This window comes from Pelobates fuscus, chromosome 3 (assembly GCF_036172605.1).
Source record: "Pelobates fuscus isolate aPelFus1 chromosome 3, aPelFus1.pri, whole genome shotgun sequence".
In the NCBI taxonomy this organism is placed as follows: Eukaryota; Metazoa; Chordata; class Amphibia; order Anura; family Pelobatidae; genus Pelobates; species Pelobates fuscus.
In genome coordinates, this window is record NC_086319.1 from 6,834,300 (window position 1) to 6,852,234 (window position 17,935).

General features: G+C 50.7%; 1 protein-coding gene across 1 annotated transcript in view; it reads right to left on the reverse strand.

The window, feature by feature from the left end:
* ABCC9 (ATP binding cassette subfamily C member 9) overlaps positions 1-16,607 on the reverse strand; it is a 176,238-nt gene extending 159,631 nt beyond the window's left edge. Inside the window, exon 1 of the mRNA XM_063446653.1 lies at positions 16,555-16,607. The gene's annotated coding sequence lies outside the window, so the exon portion shown is untranslated. The remainder of the gene's footprint in view (positions 1-16,554) is intronic.
* Positions 16,608-17,935: the final 1,328 nt, after the last annotated feature.

Here is a 17,935-nt window from a genome sequence, read left to right on the forward strand (position 1 = left end):
AGCCCTAGTCTGGAGGGACAACATATGTTAAAATCAGCCCATTCGGATAAACGGTTCGGGAGTTATGGGACTTTAACGTATTGACCGACCGCATGGGTAAGGTATCCGAAAACAGTTCCATGCATTTTGGCCCTGCGGTCGGTCACAACCAAGGGAATGAAAACAGACGAATTGCCTGTGTTATAGAGACTAAGGGGGATTCGTATGAATCCCCTAGTTCGTACGTTTCTTTCTACCGAACGGCGGGCCGTTCGGTAGTTTCCCCACGAAATCCTGGAAGTCTGGAGGTCTCAGCGGTGTTTGCCTAGTCGAGTGTCCGATTTCAGTTCCAGACACTCGACGGCAAAACACCGCTGTTCGGTAGTTAAAGATGGCCGCCGCCACGTGGTTGTTTCCCGAATGGCGGCCACCCAGAGGACACAGAATACATTACATGGATTGCCAATTACCTGTTTGCAACATTGTTGCAAACGGTAATTGGAGGCACACTTATTCCTGGGTGGTCTGGTTGTTCGGTAGTTTCACTCAATATAATGAATGGAGTGATTCTACCGAACGATCAGATGAATGCTGCATATATATCACCCAGGTTAAACTTAACACATAATACATATACAATATTACAGGCAGTACACTAGAATATGCTTCACGGCCTTAAAGGGACAGTAGTCCCAAAAGTCCCAATCTGTTCCTAGATGCTTTTAAAGGGCCGGTAGCAGCAATATACATTATTACATGCCCAAATATAGTTTTCACAGTACAATATGTCCAGGGCCATAGTCGCAGGGCAGGAGGCTAGCAACCAGGCTTCTCCAGTCCACAGTGGCGAAGTTGGTTTCGCCACAATTCTCCCCTTTACCAATTAGACTAACAGGGTACCTGACCTCCTGCCGGTCAGTGCCCTGGTTAGTCCAGCAACCCACCCACAAAACAGAAGTAGTAGAGCAGCCCACCCATAATAAACAGTTACTACCTCTGGGTGAGGGAGAATCTTGACTGGGTTCAGGTGCCTCACCACGGCTGTGAGGGGGACTGGTAGGCTGCCTTGGTGGGTTGCTGAGGGGGCCGAGACCAGCAGTACTCTGTCCTGTTGCCAGCACTACCACGGGAGTAGTCTGGCGGGAGCCTGGTTGCTGGAGACCGACTGTCTCCCCTTTAGATATATTGCTCTGTGGCTGGGGGACAGGACCGACCGTCCCTACCCCTGGTGCTGTAAGTGCAGAGACTACGGTCCCATCTGCACAGATGTGGGCAGGGGCGGGCTGGGCCGGGGGGCAGGGAGGCAATTGCCCCCCAGGCCGCCCGAAATTATTTTAGGACCGGCCGCGGCGGGCCGGCCCTTTAAATGCTGCAGCCGCCGAGCGCTCTGTAAAGAGCGCTCAGACGGCTGCAGCAGCTTTTCCCTCCCTCCCCTCCCCTGTAGGTGGCCGAGCTGGTCTCTGGTCCGCGGTCCCGGCCGGAGTGATGGGAAGGTGCACACACACTGAGTGTGCACTTCCTGTCAGTCCGGCCGGTTACAGGAAACAGAAATTCCTGTTCCGCGCGGAGTTTCTGTTTCCTGTAACCGGCCGGACTGACAGGAAGTGCACACTCAGTGTGCACTTTCCCATCACTCCGGCCGTGACCGCGGAAAGGAAAGCAGCTCGGCCACCTACAGGGGAGGGGTTAAGAAGAAGGGAGGGGGGGAATAAGAAGAGGGGAGAGGGTGGGGGGAATAAGAAGAGGGGAGAGGGTGGGGGGAATAAGAAGAGGGGAGAGGGTGGGGGGAATAAGAAGAGGGGAGAGGGTGGGGGGAATAAGAAGAGGGGAGAGGGGGGGATAAGAAGAGGGGAGAGGGTGGGGGGAATAAGAAGAGGGGAGAGGGGGGAATAAGAAGAGGGGAGAGGGGGGGGATAAGAAGAGGGGAGAGGGGGGGATAAGAAGAGGGGAGAGGGGGGGATAAGAAGAGGGGAAAGGGGGGGATAAGAAGAGGGAAAGGGGGGGATAAGAAGAGGGGAAAGGGGGGGATAAGAAGAGGGGAGAGGGGGGGGATAAGAAGAGGGGAGAGGGGGGGATAAGAAGAGGGGAGAGGGGGGATAAGGAGAGGGGGGATAAGAAGAGGGGAGAGGGGGGATAAGGAGAGGGGGGATAAGAAGAGGGGAGAAGGGGGGAATAAGAAGAGGGGAGAAGGGGATAAGAAGAGGGGAGGGGGGGATAAGAAGAGGGGAGAGGGGGATAAGAAGAGGGGAGAGGGGGGATAAGAAGAGGGGAGAGGGGTGGGGATAAGAAGAGGGGAGAGGGGTGGGGATACGAAGAGGGGAGAGGGGGGGAATAAGAAGAGGGGAGAGGGGGGGAATAAGAAGAGGGGAGGGGGGATAAGAAGAGGGGAGGGGGGAGTAAGAAGAGGGGAGGGGGGAGTAAGAAGAGGGGAGGGGGAGAGTAAGAGGGGAAGGGGGAGTTAGAGGGGAGGGGGGAGTAAGAGGGGAGGGGGGTAAGAAGAGAGGGAGGGGGAGTAAAAGGGGAGGGGGGTAAGGAGAGAGGGAGGGGGGAGTAAGAAGAAGAGAGGGAGGGGGAGGAGGGAGAGGGGGAGGGGGGAGTAAGAAGAGGGGGGAGTAAGAAGGAGGGGAGATAAGAAAAAGAGGAGGGAAGGGGAGGGGGAGTAAGAAGAGGGAGAGGGGGAATAAGAAGGAGGGGAGTTAAGAAGAAGAAGGGGGTAAGAAGAAGGGGGGGTGTAAGAAGAAGGGGGGGTGTAAGAAGAAGAAGGGGGAGTAAGAAGAAGAAGGGGGAGTAAGAAGAAGTAGGGGGAGTAAGAAGAAGTAGGAGAGTTAAGAAGCTCTAAGGGACAGAAGGGACAGCTCTATAGGACAGGGGGCAAGACAGGGAGCTCTTTCACACTATGCGCACACACACACACACACAATGCATCCCTATACATACACAGAAACACACAATGCATCCCTATACATACACAGAAACACAACATGCTTCCCTTACACACAGAGAAACACACAATGCATCCATTACACACACACACAATGCAACCCCCACACAAAGACAATGCATCCTTTGCACACATACACAGAAACAGACAATGCAAACACACACACACACACTGCTTTTCTTACATACACACAGAAACACAATGCATCTCTTACACTCATGGCACACACATACAGACACACACCTTGCATCCCTTATGCATACAAACACAGATTCACACAATGCATCCCTTACACACAACCAGAAACACATAATACATCCCTTATACACAAATACACACTGCTTCCACTACACACAAACACACTGCATCATCTGCACAAACTGGTATCCCTATAAACTACATACCATAAGCACACATATTAGATCCTCTACAATAACTCATAACACATCCCCTACACACTCCACTCCCTGTGAGCGAACTCATGGGTGGGTGGAACATATAAGTGGACTTATGAGTGGGCCTTATGGGCATACTCACCGTCAGGCCCTGGGGCCCAGACCTTGAGCTGTGTAAGAGGCCCCCAAAAAATGGAGCTGCTTCTAATTCTCCCAGAACATTGAATTTTGTGACCACAGTTGCAAACAGCCTCCAGAGATCCTGTTCTACACCAGACCAGTGGAGCCAAACTGCAGCTCATCATCATCCTCATCTAATTGTAAGTAGGCAATCTAGTATATTATTAGTGACACTAATCTATAATTTACCTCACATTAAAGGGACACTATAGCTTAATGAAGTGGTTGTGGTGTCTATAGCTGGTCCCTGCAGGCTTTTTAATGTAAACACACACTGTGTGCAGCACTGGCGTTAGTTCATATGGCAGATCATATGGGTGGGGCATTGTGATGTCACATGGGGGGGCGGCAAATTTATATTTTGTCTAGGGCGGCAAAAATCCTTGCACCGGCTCTGATCCTGGGCAGGTGCACCAGTCTACTGGTGACCCACAGGAGGGGAGTTCACTGATTGCACTGCACTATCCTCCTGCCCAGACCCGTCTTGACTGCAGTGCAAGTGCCCTTTGCCCCTAATTTACAGTGGCTCACACTCACAACAAGCAGTGCCTGGAGCCCTTTGCAGAGACGGAAACAAAGAGGTTCTGCGGCAGCTGGCCGTCCTGCAAGCATTACATTAAACAGCTGTTCCCCATGCAGCCACACGTGGCGTTGTGCTGGGAGACTGTGATTACTCTTCACTTCCTCCCAGCCTACAGAGCAGCGCATGGGGGAGAGAGAGGAGGAGGCATGATTTAATCTTACAATAAATCCTCTAAGCAAACCTTTATAAATTTGGGGGGATCAGCTCTGTTTCCACAGTTTATTGGTGTTTACTCTGATGTCTGTATTAATATTGAGGGATGTCTAAGTAGTAACGTCAGTGTGTGTCAGCAGGGCCAGCCGTTGGGGTGGGCAAGCTGTGCGGTCACGCAGGGTGCCATGACAACAGAGGCACCCGGCGGCCAACACAGCTCACAAGTTGGGTACACCAGCATATTTAATTTAAACGATTCGCTGGTGGTCCACTGGTGCGCACCAGCAGTAGGTGCAGTCAGATCATATCCTCTCCCTCGTGGTTCCAGCGCTCAGTTAGTGAGTCAGAGCACAGGCTCAGAGATTCTCAGCCTGTGCTCTGACAACATTGAAAGTCAGAGCCGTGAAGGAGTGGGTATGGCAAAGAGCTACTGATTAGCATAACATCAATATCCGTTATAAAACCAGGAAAAGGTGGGCATGGATGGTGAACTGATTTGGTGGCGCAATGGGCCACTTGACTGGTTTTGCCCCCCAGGCCTAAGGCTGCCAGCCCTCCCCTGGATGTTGGGCTTAACATCTCCCCTTGGTGGGTTAGGCTGCCGCTGGAGAGAGGGTGTAACAAGCTCCTCTCTCTGGACGGTAAACTGCCGCTGGGGAGGGGGGTTAGCAGGCTCCTCTCCCTGCCACTCTCTCTGCTGGTGGAAAGGGGGACCAGCTGTCTCCCCTTTCATTCTCTTGTCCGGCTGCTGGGGTGCGAGACTGACTGTCTCTGCTCCCTGCAGGACACACTGCCGCTGGGGAGGATGGATGACACCATCAGCTCCCTGGGGTACACACTGCCGCTGGGGAGGAAGGACGGCACCTTCTGCTCCCTGGGACACACACTGCCGCTGGGGAGGAAGGACGGCACCTTCAGCTCCCTGGGGTACACACTGCCGCTGGGGAGGAAGGACGACACCTTCTGCTCCCTGGGACACACACTGCCGCTGGGGAGGAAGGACTGCACCTTCTGCTCCCTGGGACAGACACTGCCGCTGGGGAGGATGGACGACACCATCAGCTCCCTGGGGCACACACTGCCGCTGGGGAGGGAGGACGCTGCTCTCCTCTCCCTTCACTTCACACTGCATTCTTGGCATATCACTTTGCTGCTGGGGGGCAGGAACAACAACCTCTGCCCCCTGTAACTCAGCCTGCCGCTGGGGAGGAAGGACTGCACCTTCGGCTCCCTGGGACACACACGGCCGCTGGGGAGGATGGACGACACCATCAGCTCCCTGGGGTACACACTGCCGCTGGGGAGGGAGGACGCTGCTCTCCTCTCCCTTCACTTCACACTGCCTTCTTGGCATATCACTTTGCTGCTGGGGGGCAGGAACAACTACCTCTGCCCCCTGTAACTCAGCCTGCCGCTGGGGAGGAAGGACTGCACCTTCGGCTCCCTGGGACACACACGGCCGCTGGGGAGGATGGACGACACCATCAGCTCCCTGGGGTACACCTTTGAGTCCCCGAAACGCACTCTGCCGCCGGATAGGGCGACCGATACCCTTGGCTGGATCTGCCATGAACTGCAGGTACTCATCTACCTGTCTACTCACAAGCTGCACGTATTTCTCCGGGGGGTTGGGTCCGAGGAAAATCAGTCGTGATCTCAGCTCTTTGTCAAACTCCTCCTGCGTGTAGCTGGGTGCCATGCTTGCTCTGCTGCAGTTGGTTCCTTGTAGATAGGGTCGCTGTACGGGTACTAGCGTTGCCCTCAATTAGTAATCCAGGAATGGTGTTGTCTGTAGCTGTCCCTCTGGTTGTAGGAACGATCCCGCCGATTGCCACCAATTGTAACGGACCGTTTCAGCATAAAAGGGAATAAATCCGTTTAGGCGATAATCCCCTTTAGATAGACCAGCAGCTACTATAAGCACCAAGTTCCCGAACTCCCAAACTGCACGGATTCACCAACTCTCGAACAGCAGACACACGAACCCTGGAAGCAGCCGAACAGGAAAAGCAATACAAACAGCTTACACTCCTGGCAGTCGGCATACAGTCCCCTTTCCCCCAAGAAAGAGACACACTCCAGCTTCAGGGTTAAACAGCAACAACACTGATTTATTCACACACAGGCTTATATGAGATTCTCCCATGCAAGGGAGGGGTTTACAGTACACCAATCCAGTTTAAGGTACAACCCACACATCTCCTCCCTCCAACATATCTGTTAACACAATTAACAGGGACATATTTTTACCCAAGTTTTGGATGTACCCTAAATACTTGGGGTACATCCACAAATCCAATATCTCCAGATAGCCCTAGTCTGGAGGGACAACATATGTTAAAATCAGCCCATTCGGATAAACGGTTCGGGAGTTATGGGACTTTAACGTATTGACCGACCGCATGGGTAAGGTATCCGAAAACAGTTCCATGCATTTTGGCCCTGCGGTCGGTAACAACCAAGGGAATGAAAACAGACGAATTGCCTGTGTTATAGAGACTAAGGGGGATTCGTATGAATCCCCTAGTTCGTACGTTTCTTTCTACCGAACGGCGGGCCGTTCGGTAGTTTCCCCACGAAATCCTGGAAGTCTGGAGGTCTCAGCGGTGTTTGCCTAGTCGAGTGTCCGATTTCAGTTCCAGACACTCGACGGCAAAACACCGCTGTTTGGTAGTTAAAGATGGCCGCCGCCACGTGGTTGTTTCCCGAATGGCGGCCACCCAGAGGACACAGAATACATTACATGGATTGCCAATTACCTGTTTGCAACATTGTTGCAAACGGTAATTGGAGGCACACTTATTCCTGGGTGGTCTGGTTGTTCGGTAGTTTCACTCAATATAATGAATGGAGTGATTCTACCGAACGATCAGATGAATGCTGCATATATATCACCCAGGTTAAACTTAACACATAATACATATACAATATTACAGGCAGTACACTAGAATATGCTTCACGGCCTTAAAGGGTCAGTAGTCCCAAAAGTCCCAATCTGTTCCTAGATGCTTTTAAAGGTCCGGTAGCAGCAATATACATTATTACATGCCCAAATATAGTTTTCACAGTACAATATGTCCAGGGCCATAGTCGCAGGGCAGGAGGCTAGCAACCAGGCTTCTCCAGTCCACAGTGGCGAAGTTGGTTTCGCCACAAGGGAAAATAAGCTTTTTAAATTCTGGTCCATAGTCCAAAGGAAGCAGGCGAGCAACCAGGCTTCTCCAGTTCACAGTGGCGAAGTTGGTTTCGCCACACCCCCCATGTGACATCACAGTGCCCCACCCATATGATCTGCCATGTTAACTAACAGTGCTGCAGTGCCTCTGTGTTTACAATAAAAGGCCTGCAGGGACAGGCTATAGACACCAGAACCACTACATTAAGCTCAGGGCCGGCCTTAGGGGTGTGCGAGCTGTGCGGCCGCACAGGGCGCCATGGACCAGGGGGCGCCCTGTGGCTGACACAGCTTGCACTTTCTCCTAGTGACAGCCTGTGAAGGAGAGCTCAGAGCTCTCCCCTAATACAGGCTGCGCTGTGTAGCGTGGCCGCGCTCCGCCCCTGACTCTTAATGCTGCCCTCACTGAGAGTCCCCAGACTCCCCACTCGGATCTCAGTGAGAGAAAGGGGGCGGGGTTAGACGCCGATCGGAGGCGGAGCTACATGGGAAGCGGGGCGGAGCTACAGGCAGGCGAACCCTCTGGTAAGTTAGGGGAAGCAGGAAGGAGTTCCTGTTCCCCCATCTACCACCACACTGCCCCCTGCTCCCCCATCCACCCTAACCGTGCCCCCTGCTCCCCCCTACCCTAACTGTGCCCCCTGCTCCCCACCTACTCTAACTGTGCCCCCTGCTCCCCCCTACCCTAACTGTGCCCCCTGCTCCCCACCTACTCTAACTGTGCCCCCTGCTCCCCCCTACCCTAACTTTGCCCCCTGATCCCCACCTACTCTAACTGTGCCCCCTGCTCCCCACCTACTCTAACTGTGCCCCCTGCTCCCCCTACCCTAACTGTGCTCCCTGCTCCCCCCTACCCTAACTGTGCCCCCTGCTCCCCACCTACTCTAACTGTGCCCCCTGCTTCCCCACCTACCCTAACTGTGCCCCCTGCCCACCACCTACCCTAACTGTGCCTCCTGCTCCCCACCTACCCTAACTGTGCCCCCTGCCCACCAGCTACCCTAACTGTGCCTCCTGCTCCCCACCTACCCTAACTGTGCCCCCTTCCCCCCCACCTAGCCTAACTGTGCCCCCTGCCCCCCACCTAGCCTATCTGTGCCCCCTGCTCCCTACCTACCCACTGTGCCCCCTGCTCCGCCAGCTACCCACTGTGCCCCCTGCTTCCCCACCTAGCCTAACTGTGCCCCTGCTCCCCCCGCTGCACACAGTGCCCCTCCTCCCCACCTAGCCTAACTGTGCCCCCTGCCCCCCCACCTAGCCTATCAGTGCCCCTGCTCCCCCAGCTACCTACAGTTCCCCTTGCTCCCCCAGCTACCACCACTGTGCCCCCTCTCCCCCAGCTACTACCACTGTGCCCTTTCTCCCCCAGCTACTACCACTGTGCCCCCTCTCCCCCAGCTACCCTCTGTGCCCCTGCTCCTCCACCTTCCCACTGTGCCTCTGCTCCCCCAGTTACCCACTGTGACCCTGCTCTCCAACCTACAACTACACTACCCCTGCTCCCCCAGTTACCCACTGTGCCCCTGCTCTCCTACCTATCACTACACTACCCCTTCTCCCCCACTGTGCCCCATGTTCCCCCACCCACCACTACTTTACCTCTGCTCCCCCACCTACCAATACACTACCCTTGCTCCCACAGCTACCACCACTGTGCCACCTGGTCCCCCACCTACCACCATTGTGCCCCCTGATCCCCCACCTACCACCACTGTGCCCCCTGATCCCCTATCTACCACTACACTGCCCCTGCTCCCCCAGCTACCACTACACTACACACCTATTGACACACACCGTACATGGATAAAGGGGTATGATGGGGGGGGGAGGGGGGACGCTGCGAAGATTTTTTGCATAGGGCGCCTTAGGGCCTAAGACCGGCCCTGATAAGCTGCAGTGGTTCTGGGGACTATAGTGTCCCTTTAATGTGAGGTAAATTAGAGATCAGTGCCACGAATAATATACTAGATTGCCTACTTACAACCAGATGAGGATGATGATGGGCTTCAGCTGCCGTCTGGCTCCACTGGTCTGGTGTAGAACAGGCTCTCTGGAGGCGGTTTGTAACTGTGGTCACAAAAATCAATGTTCTGGGAGAACGAGAAGCAGCTCCATTTTTTGAGGGCCATTTACACAGCTCAAGGTCTGGGTCCCAGGGTCCACCTTCATGTTCCACCAATGAATTTGTTCACAGGGGTGTGTGTGTGTGGGGGGGGGGGGGGATGTCCTGATGTGTGTAAGGAATGCATTGTGTGAATCTGTGTTTGTATGTGTAAGGGCTGCAAGGTGAGTTTGTGTATGTATGGGATGCAGTGTGTGTGTCTGTAAGGCAGTGTTTCCCAACCCAGTCCTCAAGGCACACCTACCAGTCCAGGATTTAAGGATTACCCAGTTTTGTCTAAGGTGTTTTTAGAAAAAAAGAAAAAACACCTTAGACACAACTGGGTCACCCCTAAATCCTGGACTGGTAGGTGTGCCTTGAGGACTGGGTTGGGAAACACTGCTGTAAGGCATGTACTGAGTGTGTGGAAGGGGTGCATTGTGTGTTGCTGTGTGTAAGGGATGCATTGCTTGTGTATGTGTGTCTGTGTGTAATGCATTGTGTGTTTTTCTGTGTGCAAGGGGTGCATTGTGTGTGTGTGTGATGGATGTCAATCTCTCCCCCTACCCCCGTCAATTTCCTTCTTCTCCCCCCCCCTCTCCAATTTCCTTCTTCTCCCCCTCCCTCTCATTGCCTTCTCCCCCCTCCAATTTCCTTCTTCTCCCCCTCCCTCTCATTTCCTTCCTTCCTCCCCCCTCCAATTTCCTTCCTCTCCCCCCTCAAATTTCCCCCCTTCCTCTCCCCCCTCAAATTTCTCCCCTTCCTCTCCCCCTCCCTCTCCCTCTCCCCCCTCCCTCAAATGTCCTCCCTTCCTCTCCCCCCTCCCTCCCTCAAATTTCCTCCCTTCCTCTCCCCCCTCAAATTCCTACCTCTCCCTCCACTCCCTCAAATTTCCTTCCTCTCCCCCCCTTCAAATTTCCTCCCTTCCTCTCCCCCCCAAATTTCCTTCCTCTCCCCCTTCAAATTCCCTCCCTTCCTCCCCCCCAAATGTCCTCCCTCTCCCCCCTTCAAATTTCCTCCCTTCCTCTCCCCCCAAATTTCCTCCCTCCCTCTCCCCCCCACTCCCCCAAATTTCCTCCCTCCCTCTCCCCCCCACTCCCTCAAATTTCCTCCCTCCCTCTCCCCCCCACTCCCTCAAATTTCCTCCCTCCCTCTCCCCCCCACTCCCTCAAATTTCCTCCCTCCCTCCCTCTCCCCCCACTCCCTCAAATTTCCTCCCTCCCTCTCCCCCCCACCCACTCAAATTTCCTCCCTCCCTCTCCCCCCCACTTCTCAAATTTCCTCCCTCTCCCCCCCCACCCACTCAAATTTCCTCCCTCTCCCCCCACCCACTCAAATTTTCTCCCTCCCCCCCACCCCACTCACTCAAATTTTCTCCCTCCCTCCCCCCCACCCCCACTCACTTAAATTTTCTCCCTCCCTCCCCCCACCCCCACTCACTTAAATTTTCTCCCTCCCTCCCTCCCCCCACCCCCACTCACTTAAATTTTCTCCCTCCCCCCACCCCCACTCACTTAAATTTTCTCCCTCCCTCCCCCCACACACACTTAAATTTTCTCCCTCCCTCCCCCCTACCCCCACTCACTTAAATTTTCTCCCTCCCTCCCTCCCCCACCCCCACTCACTTAAATTTTCTCCCTCCCTCCCCCCACCCCCACTCACTTAAATTTTCTCCCTCCCTCCCTCCCCCACTCACTTAAATTTTCTCCCTCCCTCCCCCCACCCCCACTCACTTAAATTTTCTCCCTCCCTCCCCCCACCCCCACTCACTTAAATTTTCTCCCTCCCTCCCTCCCCCCTCCCCCACTCACTTAAATTTTAGACAAGGCTCTATGTTGAGGGTAAAACAGGAACTCAGCAGATCTGAGGGTTTATTGAATAGCTTGGTCTTTTATACAGTTTTCCCCACAAGGTTACCGCCCAGGTGGACCTTGTGGGGCACAGGGACACAGGAACAACAAGCCAATAAAAACATAGTTTTACATTCAGTCACTCCCATACAGTGTACACAATCCCTCCCCTCTGCATGTGATATAATTAATGAAGACAATGGACTAACTCAATTAACTCTTAGCAGAAAAAAACATACATTTTTACAAACCCCAAAAAGTACCCCAAAATACAACATATATCCACAATATATCCAAAAATCACCCAGATCGGTTCAGGGGTTCGGGAATTTCCTGGAAATTTTATTTTTGCCACACCGTGCACATGGTCCCATGCCCAAAACAGTTCCATACACTCAACGACAAAACACTGCTGGACAATTTAAGATGGCCGCCGCCACATGTTTGAATCTGTTCCAGTTAAAAGTCCAAGGGGCAGAAACAGTACTTTTGAACATGGGTTATCACAGTGCCCATAGTCCCAGGATAGGAGGCTGGCAAACAGGCCCCTCCAAAAACCAGTGGTGAAGTTGTTTTCGTCACACTGTATAATAATGTATCCATGCTACAGGGTGTAGCGGAGAGGTAGTATAATCCACAATATCTCCGCTGGTATACAGGAGCAGCATATAATAATCCAGGTAAAACAGGTACAGCACACAATAATACCGGTAGCGTTATACAGATCCTTCCTTCCCAAGAACTAGACGACACATAGAACTGAGGTTTTATTCACAAGCTCCAGTATTTATGTGGTTCCCATGCAAGGGGTTTCCTTACTGACTTTACACGGGTTGTACAGTTGGGGACTACATGGGGAACTTAACAACCAGAACATTTCTCCCACCATGCACTGCTGTACGAGAGGGATACTCCCACTAGAATATCCAGTTAAGTGGATTGTGACGAGAGCAATCTCACCACATTGCATTGGAGAAGCCTGGTTGCCCGCCTGCTGCCTTTGGACTATGGACCAGACTTTAAAAGACTTTATTTTCCCTGCAGAAAGGCTTATTCGTGCCTTTCTGCCGGGGTGTTCGGTAGATTTTATCTACCGAACAAACTGCCGAAGGAGCGACCACCTGGGAGCTGGAGTGTGCCGCCAATTTACCTCCCTGAAACTGCGGTTAACCACAGCTTAATTGACGAATACAGGGTGGTCTTTGTTCATTTACCGAATACGTGGCGGCGGCCATTTTAGAAGTCCCGAGCGGCCAGCGGTGTTCAGCGCTTACACCATGGATCTAAAAACGGACACTTATTTGCACGAACACCGCTGAGCCATCCGCCTGGTTCTTATTCGTACCGATTGAACCGAACACAGGTTAATTCGGTATTTTATGTTATGTGAATGTGTTAACCCAAATAGCTATGCCATGGAGCCCATTCGTGTAGTTAAAGACTTTGGCTCCATGGCAATTGAAATGTGTGAATAGGATCTGAGTGCTATTCGGTAGTTTTGTGCGCTCAGATCCCAGCTATCTGGGGATATGTGACATGTCTGTGTTTTATGTAAAAAATGTGACTTTGTGTATTTTAAAGTATTTTAATGCTTTGTGCTCACCACGTGCATAATGAAGTCTTGCTTCTGTCCTGGGAGATAATTGAATTACTTCTTAATTATCTCCAGGGCAGAAGGGAGGAAGCCAGGATGCATTGTGGGAAAGTATTGTGACTGCATGTCCTAAACTGATACCTGTCTGTCTTTTGTTACAGTTTCCCATTTGGTCCCCTAGGGGAGTGTCCACCAAGTGGGAGACCTGCATAAATACTGGGCGGGTAGCCCATAATAAACCAGACCACTGCTTGACCCTCAACAGGGAGCCTTGTCTCGTTCTTGGGGGGATTTACTGAATGCTGTTAGAGACTGATTGCCAGGAGTGTAAGCTGATTGTTCTCACCATGTGCTTTGTGGCAGAAGCAGCCACAAGAGACTATTATTTACAATGTTATTTGTCCTTAGCTCTATATGTCAATGCATATAATGTATATTGTACCAGCATGTTAATGTAATCGGTTCCCGAGCCAGATATACTTACCCGGTTCGGGAACCGATTAAAAGTACCGAATGCCAGACCACCCTGCTGTGGTCGTGTGTCTCCCATTAAGAAGGAAACAATGTTACACATACCGTAATTGGGTTCGTGGGTGGCCGCCGTTCGCCTAATCTCCACGTGGCGGCGGCCATCTTACCTGCCGAACAGCGGTGTTTGGTCATCGAGCGTCTGGAACTAAAATCGGACGCTCGACTAACCAGACACCGCTCAGACCTCCAGGATCGCCAAACCGTATGATTCAAACTGCCGAACGGCCCGCCGTTCGGTAGTTTGGATTCCCCAGACTAGGGGATTCATCCGAACAAAAGATTAGGGTCGGATGGCTGAGATGTTCGGCACTTTCTATTCAGTGAAATAGACCGACTACAGGGCCAGAATCTATGGAGCTGTTTTCGGCTACTGTGTCCCTGCAGTCGGTCAAATCTTTAAATGTCTGCAACTCCCGAACCCCTGGTCTGATCTGGGTGAAATTTGAATATGTTACTCACCCAGAGCAGACCTACCAGGGGACCCCTCAGTTGTCATCGTACCCCCCGTATTTAGGGGACATTCAGAAACTGGGGAAAACTCTGTTCCCACTAATGAATTTACCTGCTAATCTAAGGGGAGGAGAGGGAGGGGAGGTGATTGTGAGGTGATTGGTTGTTTTGAGTTACCTCCCTTGCATGGGAAAAAGACATAAAAGAAATTGTGTGAATAAAGCTGACAGTTGACCTCCAAGCTATGTGTCGTCTAGTTCTTGGAGGGAAGGAATTGTGACTACGCTACCCGTTTTATACCTGTCTTGGATTGCTGTTCCTGTCTACCAGCGGAGCTACCTTGGATCATACCTCTACGCCGCTACATGCTTCATCCATTGTTCTCACCATGGGCCTCTGATACATGAAATGGTGGCCACCCAGTAACTCCACAGTATGTCCCCAGATGGTTCTTAAAGGGCCAGCAGCAGCATAATAAAATACAATATGCCCAAATCAGTTCCTACAAGGGCAATACATCCCAGGGCCATAGTCTCAGGTCAAGAGGCTGGCAAGCAGTCCTCTCCAGGCACAAGTGACGGGGTTGGTTCCGCCACACTGTGTAATAATGTATCCATGTTACAGGGCTGCGTATTAATATATCCATGTTACAGGCTGTGTAATGTATTCATGTTACAGGCTGTATAATGTATCCATATTACAGGCTGTATAATGTATTCATGTTACAGGCTGTATGATAATGTATCCATGTTACAGGGCTGTGTATAATGTATCCATGTTACAGGCTGTGTAATGTATTCATGTTACAGGCTGTATAATGTATCCATATTACAGGCTGTATAATGTATTCATGTTACAGGCTGTATGATAATGTATCCATGTTACAGGGCTGTGTAATAATGTATCCATGTTACAGGGCTGTGTAATAATGTATCCATGTTACAGGCTGTATAATAATGTATCCATGTTACAGGGCTGTGTATAATGTATCCATGTTACAGGCTGTATAATAATGTATCCATGTTACAGGGCTGTGTAATAATGTATCCATGTTACAGGCTGTATAATAATGTATCCATGTTACAGGGCTGTGTATAATGTATCCATGTTACAGGCTGTATAATAATGTATCCATGTTACAGGGCTGTGTAATAATGTATCCATGTTACAGCCTGTATAATGTATCCATGTTACAGGCTGTATAATGTATCCATGTTACAGGCTGTATAATAATGTATCCATGTTACAGGGCTGTGTAATAAGGTATCCATGTTACAGGCTGTATAATGTATCCATGTTACAGGGCTGTGTAATAATGTATCCATGTTACAGGCTGTATAATAATGTATCCATGTTACAGGGCTGTGTAATAATGTATCCATGTTACAGGGCTGTGTATAATGTATCCATGTTACAGGCTGTATAATGTATCCATGTTACAGCCTGTATAATGTATCCATGTTACAGGCTGTATAATGTATCCATGTTACAGGGCTGTGTATAATGTATCCATGTTACAGGGCTGTGTATAATGTATCCATGTTACAGGGCTGTGTAATAAGGGATCCATGTTACAGGCTGTATAATGTATTCATGTTACAGGGCTGTGTAATAATGTATCCATGTTACAGGCTGTATAATGTATCCATGTTACAGGGCTGTGTATAATGTATCCATGTTACAGGGCTGTGTATAATGTACCCATGTTACAGGCTGTATAATGTATCCATGTTACAGGGCTGTGTATAATGTATCCATGTTACAGGGCTGTGTATAATGTATCCATGTTACAGGGCTGTGTAATAAGGTATCCATGTTACAGGCTGTATAATGTACCCATGTTACAGGGCTGTGTAATAATGTATCCATGTTACAGGCTGTATAATAATGTATCCATGTTACAGGGCTGTGTATAATGTATCCATGTTACAGGGCTGTGTATAATGTACCCATGTTACAGGCTGTATAGTAATGTACCCATGTTACAGGGCTGTGTAATAATGTATCCATGTTACAGGCTGTATAATAATGTATCCATGTTACAGGGCTGTGTATAATGTGTCCATGTTACAGGGCTGTGTATAATGTATCCATGTTACAGGCTGTGTAATAAGGTATCCATGTTACAGGCTGTATAATGTACCCCTGTTACAGGCTGTATAATAATGCATCCCTGTTACAAGGCGTTTCACCATGTCTTGTCTCTCTCCAGGAATGTCTGTTGACAGCTGGGAATGTAATGAGATGATTCCCTGTAACCATTAGATAGGGGGGTGGGGAGCGGGGGGAGCTGCAACACAGAATCCTTACTCCTGGCTTAGTGCAGGGGGGAGGAGAGGGGGTGCCCAATGCAGTGGGGGTGGAGGGGCCAAATGCAGTGGGTGGGGAGGGGGGAACTTTCATTCATGCATTTCTTTTTCATGCAAATCCCCCCCATGCTGGCTCAGGTACAGCGATAATATCGCCCATGTTTAACTCATGGATTCTGTGAAACGCTCAGTAAATGAATGCGTGGAGCGTGGGTTCCAGATCATTCTTTGCCTCTGATTAATGTAATAATTCTGTTTAACAGCTGCTTGGCACCCAGTGTCTTGGTCAGATTTACCAGCGGTGGCCACTTACCCAGAGCCGCTGGCCTCCAGGCTTGGGGAGAGGGATGTATCCCGGGCTGGGAATTCTGTGCTCGGATTCGGGAAACAGAGATTCCTATAACTGCCAGGAAGGAACCACGAGAGGGGCAAGGGGGAGACGGGGCTCTGAGAATACATAGAATTCGCTGGATTAGGCATATTGGATTCACAATAAAGGGGAACCACGAGAGGGGCAAGGGGGAGACAGGGCTCTGAGAATACATAGAATTCGCTGGATTAGGCATATCGGATTCACAATAAAGGGGACTGAACTACAGCACAATAACAGGGACAATGTCCCTTTAAACACACAGCGTCAAGGGTGTAGAAACCGGCATGCCAACTACTGTGCGCTGCAACGCTCATCATTAGTGGAAACTTGCAGGGCCTGTCAATCGGTGTGATGTCCACCTGCTGAGGACTGTAACTCCCATTATATTAAGCCAACCATACCATTATAGCGTTACCTCAGCTCATTATGTCATACATTGCTTCCACAACTTTCTACCTTTAACTCTAAAACCAATAGAAAACACTCCAGGTACCATATGGATATTTACTAACGGAATGTCTATATCTGTCTATATCTTATTTGGGACAATCTGGCAAAAATCAGGAAATAGTGCACATCCCATAACAAGAGCAGGATTGGGATATTAAACACCGGAAGATTATTGTGGCAAATCCAGCCACTGTTCATTGTCCTTTATGTATTTGTAATGTTATGCATACGTGTATATACCTTTAAGAACCAAGCGTATGTATTCTGTGTAACATGGTTCAAAGGAATCCTAGCGTTCATATGCTGCTGGCATACGAAAACCGCCAGCATTCATGTAATCGTTTCATGAACGTTGAATTTCAACACCCTTCGTGAAACGAACAAACTACCGAATGGAGACCACACACAGGAGGTTGTGTGGCGCCCATTAAGGATTGCAACATTGTTGCAATCGGCAATTAAGAGGATTCAGGGTGGCCGTCGTTCGGCTACCGACCACGTGGCGGTCGGCCATTTTGGATCCTTTGTTAAGTTCAGCGGTATTTGGTCGTCGAGCGCCTGGAACTAAAATCGGCTACTCGACGGCACGAATACCGCTGGACTTCCAAGCCGTTCGGGAGCCCCGGTCCTTTGGTAATGTGTTTCTACATAGTCATTCGGTAGTTTGAAGGTACTTAGAAAATATATGTATTTCATGCGGCGTTCGGTTATTTAAGCTGGGATCTGAGCGGCACTTTCACGAAACCTGCGCTCAGACCCCAGCTATCTACCGAACGTCCATTCATTGAAATCAGACGAATATTGTGGAAATTGTATATTTTTATGTGAAATATTGGTTCTGCTGCACGAGGGGATAATCCACTTAACTGTA